Source organism: Crinia signifera, chromosome 6, assembly GCF_055691185.1.
Source record: "Crinia signifera chromosome 6, ASM5569118v1, whole genome shotgun sequence".
NCBI classification, from domain to species: domain Eukaryota; kingdom Metazoa; phylum Chordata; class Amphibia; order Anura; family Myobatrachidae; genus Crinia; species Crinia signifera.
The window spans coordinates 240029844-240036982 of NC_139222.1; positions in this window are offsets into that span (position 1 = coordinate 240029844).

Below are 7139 nucleotides of genomic sequence, written 5' to 3' on the forward strand. Positions count from 1 at the left end.
GACCCTGCTCTTGACCAGGGTCGGAGTACCGGGATTTAAGACCCGTGTTGAGCCTTTCACACCAAAGAAAAACTTGGGTTTTTCAGCAAATTCCTGGGTTGAAAAGCTTTAAACCGGGAATATGCTTCTGGTGTGAATTGGGGTCAGGCTACACCTGGCAAAATGACCTGTCATTCAAAAATGCTGGGTAATTGCTGGGTGGCCGGAGATGGGAAATTGCCCATAGCAAACAGATTCTAGCTTTTATCTTCTAGAAGGTGATAAATAGATAAGAAGTAGAATCTGATAAGTTGCTGTCTGTATTATTATTGTATTGTATTATCTGTATTATTGCTTGTGTAAAGGTGCGTACACACTGTACAAATCAATATATCTGTGAAAGGCCGCATTCACAGATATCTTGCATCGGCTGTGCAACATAGATATATATCGGCGCATCGTGCTGTGTATAAGGGCGATCCGCCAACCACCTGTACAGCCATGCCGGGAGCCACCGTTGATTGACAGCTCAGTGGTCGGGCACATTTGGGATCTCAGTCCTGATGGATTGGGCAGCGTTTATGGAGAACACGATACCCAGTTCATCTGCAGATATATCTACTAGTGCCTTGATGGCTAACCTTGACACTCCAGCTGTTGTTGAACTACACATCTCAGCATGCTCTGCATCAGGTTTAGCATAGCCAAATAGCCAAACTGAATCAGAGGTTAGCCATCAAGGTACTAGTGTGTAGCCAGCTTTACTGTGTTATGCTTAAAGTGAGAAAGTCATGTGTGGAACTATTGGGGATACATTTACTAAAGCTTCTAAAAATGAAAAGAGATGATGTTGCCCATAGCAACCAATAAGATTCTAATGCATCCTAGAAAATGAAAGAAAGAATTTGATTGGTTGCTATGGATAACATCACCTCACTTAGGCCCTTATTCTGATCTGTACGGCCAGATCAGAATATGCGGCCAGGACCGTGCAGGCGAATCCCCGCCTTCCATACGGATCGCCACCTCCGTCCGTACGCGGATATGTGGCGGTCCGCATGAAAGTGGACGGGGATACGCCTCCTCCATCTTGGGAGCAGCCCCTGCATTCGATGGTCGCCGACCATCGAATGCAGGGCCGCACGCTCCACCAGCTCCCGCCACCCTAGACCACACGGACACTTGTCCGTATGAAATCATGTATGGGGGCGGGCAGCTGACATCCGGCGATGTCAGATGCCCGCCCCCTACACATGCGTCACGGCTTCATTACCATGCATACGCCCAGCGTTTGCATGGGAATGCCCATGAAACGCGGGGCGTATGCATAGGGTAATGAGGCTAAGTAGCCCTTCACGCCCCTCTCTGCCCCCTGTGCGGCGTCTAAAAAAAACGTACGGCGAAACCGCTTGCACATGCGCAGAGTGACCTCTGCACATGCGCAGACGACAAACATCGGCGGTACGACCGCAAGCGGAAAACACCGCACCGATCAGAATAAGGGCCTTAATTTCTAGAAGCTTTAATAAATTTACCTCACAGTCTCATCTAGCCCAGAAAGTCATTGCGTGTGCGTGGTTTTGTTGGTGGGTGTAGAAATACCAGACCCAGTATATCAATAGCAGCTGCTGGAACATATGGTTGCACAAATTAAACTAATAGTTGAAATTGTTTCACATTGACATACATTGAATTATGTACCAGTTTATTTAAAATAAGCACCCAAATCCCTCATGTAACCCTTTCTAAACAGAATCTATGGATTTTATTGTTTTACATAAAGGGCCTGATTCTGGTTCACTCACAAAAGCCAAACTCCTTCTTTTATGGAAAAAACTATGTGCATTGCACATGTTACATCTGCCCCACCTGCAGTACACATGGTTTTGTCCACTGAAGGTGAACCAGAATCAGGCCCAAAGTCTCCTTTAAACTAGGTGAAGGGTGCCGCTTTGCACCCTTCACCTAGCAGTTTGCAAGTTGATTGACAGGCGTGTGGGGGCGCCACACCGGAGGTTTCTGGCAGTGGCCCAGAAAGCACAGGCCTTGCCCAGCCATTGGGAGGGAGGTTGCTGACAACAGCGGCCTCCTTCTCCCTATGGCCACCACAGCACCGAGCATGTCTAGACTTACTCAGCGCCGCGCACATGGGGGAAAAACATTCGCTGGTGAGTGATCAAGAACGATTTTCCTCTTGTGTGCTCGGCTGCCCACCGATAGATCTGAATCAGGCCCTATGTCCCATGATGTAATATGGCAGCAGTAGTCATTTAGAACTTTGTGAATATATTACGGGATGCCTACTAACACATGGAACTTCCTCACATTTCCTAAACACATTCACTCACCTGATTTCTTGTTCTCTGTTGGACAAACTTGCTTTCAACATCATTTGGCTCCGCCCCCACAGGCCGAGAATCACGCCTCTTGCTGCCTAACTTATTTAGAATTTGGGAGAGTAGCTACAGTACATGTGATCTCCACTATGACTATACCCTTCTATTTGAAGCTTGGCTGCTCTTCAATCTTCTCATCTATATTTTTTCCGAGTAGCCGTTCTCCATAGACCGGCTTTTCATTATCTTGGCTTAATCTTCGAACACACCTTTTGGACCATTATCCTGTCTGAGGAGTTCGTATAAAGATACCCTGATAGGAGGAGTCACATACTTTGCAAGTAAGCATAGAAGTACGCATATCAGAATAAAGAAACCTTTATGTGCTTAGACGGTGTTTCCTACATGTAAGCATACATGTAAGAATAGTATACTGTGGATGACACGTGGTGAACCTATACCTTTTTGATCTGAAAGAACACTGGTGGGAGAAGGAAGAACTACATTAAGGACTAAATACTTCCTTGGGGATCCCCATAGTAGTTTGTTGTATAAACGAGACTACACATTGTATGTTTTTGTATTTTATTTCATGATCTTGATGGAGAGGAATACAAGAATTATCCACTCTGGACATTGCTGAACCTTACATTTGGGACTACAGGAGACGTATTTGATATACTTAAAAAGTAAGATCACATTATTATTGTATACCTAACCACTGGGCGCTTTTTTCCTGCCTATCTATTTACCACTGTTTATTCTCCACTGGGAAAGTAACTCCCAGTTTGGTTAAGGGCAGCCCTCATTTGTGCTAAAGATTGTATTCTTTTTCTCATTGTATATAGTGGTAGTTTGCGGGATATTCCTATAATGAGCACACCTGATTACGTACAGACTTTATTGATAATGAGATATATGTTGCTCAGTAGAGATGAGACAGTCATAGCAAATTTCATTAGAAATCCAATGATGGCATATATAATGATGATATATAACAGAGGAGTCTTCCAGTTTGGCTTCTGTGTCGTAAGTCTACAGAATTCCTTTCTGCAATATTTTTGCATTTTACAGTTGGTGAATACAGCTGGGATGACGATTAATTTGTTTTGCTGTGTGGTTGGAATAGGAACCAATTTAGCAGCCAAGTGTTAACTGAAGCAACTATTTTGTAAAACCGTTTTGAAAAGGTCGCTCATACCTAATGTGCGCATGTACACACAATATCGCTTTACGATGTGTGCAATGACCATGTATTGTCAAGTTAGGTCCTCATTAATGACCGACATCCTGTTGCCTCTGCATGGCCGCCGCTCCCTTATTCTATTCCCGCCGGCATCAACAAGTGTATGTGAGTGTGTATGGGGCTTTAGTGCCACTGAAGTATCCAATTTGAGTTTTTTCCTGACGTGGGGAAAGGACTATCTGCCTGCTTGCAAAAGCCTTTACAGATTATCCGTGCTTATTATATACATGCAACATAAGTTTCAGTGCCCAAACTGACCTCTTAACTACATCTGATCACAAAGTAGCCTAGAATTGTTCCCTCTCACAGACTTCATTTACTTCTGTCCACAGCGGCGTGGCTTGTACAAAGACCTGTGTAACCCAGGAATAACCCCTTCAGTGCTGACAAACACTATGTGCAGCTCATTTTCCATGCAGTCCAACTCTATTCCGCATGGAGAGGGTTACGCTCCTTACGGCAAAGTCTTAAAAGTGTATGCAGAGAGACAGCGAGAATAGATAGAAGCCATTACGGCTGCCATATGGTCCATAAGAGGCTCTTGCAAGGAATTAAACATTTAGAGTCTGCATTTTAATCTCACAGTGACTGAATCCAAGCACCACACACATTGCATTCTGGGAAAATGCGCCATTAATTTCCAGAGTTCCCCCGAGCCCGTTTCTGTTTTAATCTACCATATGTAATAATTTAACCTCTTTCTTTCAAGGGGAATCAAACAAATCATGTTCGCAAGCAAATATCATGGAAAACTATGTGACAAATATCCCCATCGTGGATTCGCCAATACTACCCTCTTTCCGCACAAGCGGACATGTTTGGGTGGGTAGTTCCCCTTGTACCTGACAGACGTCTCGACTGTTGGTGGATTTTATATACTGTAACATGGGCCGTATTAGTAGTAACAGCTAATAGATCCACAGAGTATCCAATTAGCCCCATTAGCCAGCACTTACTGGGGATTAGGCTTTCCATGCTTCCGACAATATCCCAGACAACACATGGGTCTGGAAATTTATACTGGATCCCACGTATTATCGCACAATACATGGGCTATATACAGCATACTAAAAAAAAACAGGCTATAATTGGATAGCCCAATAGTACTATTGCGTTAAAAAAAAGTATATATTTAAATTACCGCAAAATTATCTATAACTCAAACACTAATATTTAATGTAACAAAAAAATATGAATTCTAATTGCTTACTATTATACCCCTTTCACATCACAAGTCGGACCAGGGTTATTGGTGGCGTATAGACCCAGGTCGAGGTGTGGTGCACCACAACTAATAACCCAGGTTGACCAACCTAGCAATACTACCTGGGTTATAAGAAGGGTTAAACCTGGGTCACCCTCTGTATAATGTGCGGAACGGGCTTAATGTAAAAGTGATTGACCTGGAATGACGTTCTCGGGTCTGACTCGGCTTTGCGATGTGAAAAGGGTGTAAGAATAAAAGTCAAGTATCAAAACTGAGGACTTTATTGAGTTCAAATTATTTTAACTGACTGAGGGGGAGATTCTCTAAACAAGAAATGCGGTAAAAACCCCGTTATCTGGGTTTTTACTGCATTTTGGGATGCTGTAAGCATTCCCCGCCGGGTTAACGCGGCGGGGGGCATCGCCAGAAAAATCTGGCGATGCCCCATAGAAGGCAATGGGCTTCTACCACATCCCACCGCCGCCCCGCAACGCCGCCCTGCACGGACCCCCGCCGCCCCACATCGCCCCCTCACCTGTGTCCGGGCAGCACAGAGCAGTGCTGCCCGGACCTGTGACCTCCTCCCTGCACTGATCCTCTTCCGGGTGCAGGGAGGAGGAGAGCCTGGCTACAGCAGCAGCGCCAGGTGTGTGAGGGAGGGGGGAGCCGCCGGGACCTGCTGGGACACGGCGACTCTCACCGCAACGCAAGAGCTGTCCTTTGCTATAATTATCGCATATGTTAGAACATATGCGATAATTATAAATGCGAAGGGGGGCGGAGACTCTTAGAGAATCTCCCCCTGAATCGCTAATCAGTGAATAGGCAAACTGAGTGATTATCAAATAACTGTGTGTATGTACCATTAGCAATTCTCGTGTGCAAGGGGAAATAGTGACATAATATGCGAACGGATCGTAAAATGCAGTCCACTCGCAGTTTGACCTTCAGGAAGCCAGCATTTGTGGGTGGAAACTTGCCATTTTTTGGGTGTGTCAGAAAAAATGCAGGCATGTCCAGGAGTTTTGGGGGGAGGGTCAGTGATGTTAGCGCTGACCACTTCCAGCCCTTTAAAATCGCAGATTAGTGGCAACCTCATATTTATTCAGATTTGAACAGACTGCAAAATCTCTTCAATGTTTTGGGAATTGAGTATGGATTTGGAAGTAGATTTCGATTAGTGATCCATTAGCAATTCTCTCACAATTTTTCAGGGGGGCATTTTCTCTGGGCAGTGGGTTAATTAATTGTTAATTCTTACATAGAATGTAAATTGGAGGTATAACCAGAGAAAAGTAAAATGGGGGATGAGTTTCTGGAGAAAAGTTCTGAAGAACATTGAGAGGACAGCCATGCTTGCTAAACAAGTTTCTTCCTCAAACATGTTAAACCCATCTCTGTCATTTCTAGATGCTATGGGTAAGACATATCAAAGGTTGCAGAGAAATTTAGGGGGGTAGTCAATCCTGGGTCATGACTGTCGGTACATCCCGACAGCCATGACCCTGGCCCGTTTTCGTTTTGCTCGACCGCAAATCAAGAGGCGGATTCAATGTCCCGCCAGCCGATCCTCGGAAAGGGAGCATGTCCGCTTACACGGCAGTGCATTGATCCATACGTGATCACGACAAACGAGTCCAACCGCTTTTAAAGTTGGGCCGTTCTGTCAATCTGCCTCTTCAATGCTGTCGGTCAAGACAGCATTGAATAGGCACCCCCTGCTATTTCCCCCATCCGAAATAGTGGCAGGGATTGAATACCCCCAAAGTATGAGCCAAACAGCTTCTGCCACCTTACAGGTATCACTGATTTCAGGTAAGTGCTTTGTGAGGGGGGCTATCCTATTACCCTGATAAGCTGGTACGAGCCACAACTTATAGGGGATTTTGCCTCACCGATTCAAATTCCTCAAAAAACACCGGTTTTTCATGGTTTCACTGAGCCTGTGTGTTTTCTCATGTTTTCTACCAGAGATCTAATGGGATACCCTGTAAATAAATATTAGTGAAACATCGGGGATAATCGTGAACCTCCCATTGTTTCATTGTAGGTAAATGTATATCTTGTTTTTTGTTTAAAAACCAAGGGCCACAATGCAAATGTTTTTTTTGTTTTTTTATGTTATGGCTAACGTCCAGGCCTGATTCTTGTCTTCTTAGAAGGTAATCACACTTTCATTCTACCCTATACCTGTATATGAGAAAAAGGAAATCAAGACGTGATCTGGGAGGACTGCTGGAAGATGACAATTCCAAACCTATTTCAATATCATCGAGTATTATTCTTCTTACTATAGATTGAGTATCCCTTGTCCAAAATGCTCATGTGGATAATGGATTAATCTCAGATGCTGAATTTGAATGTCAATCAA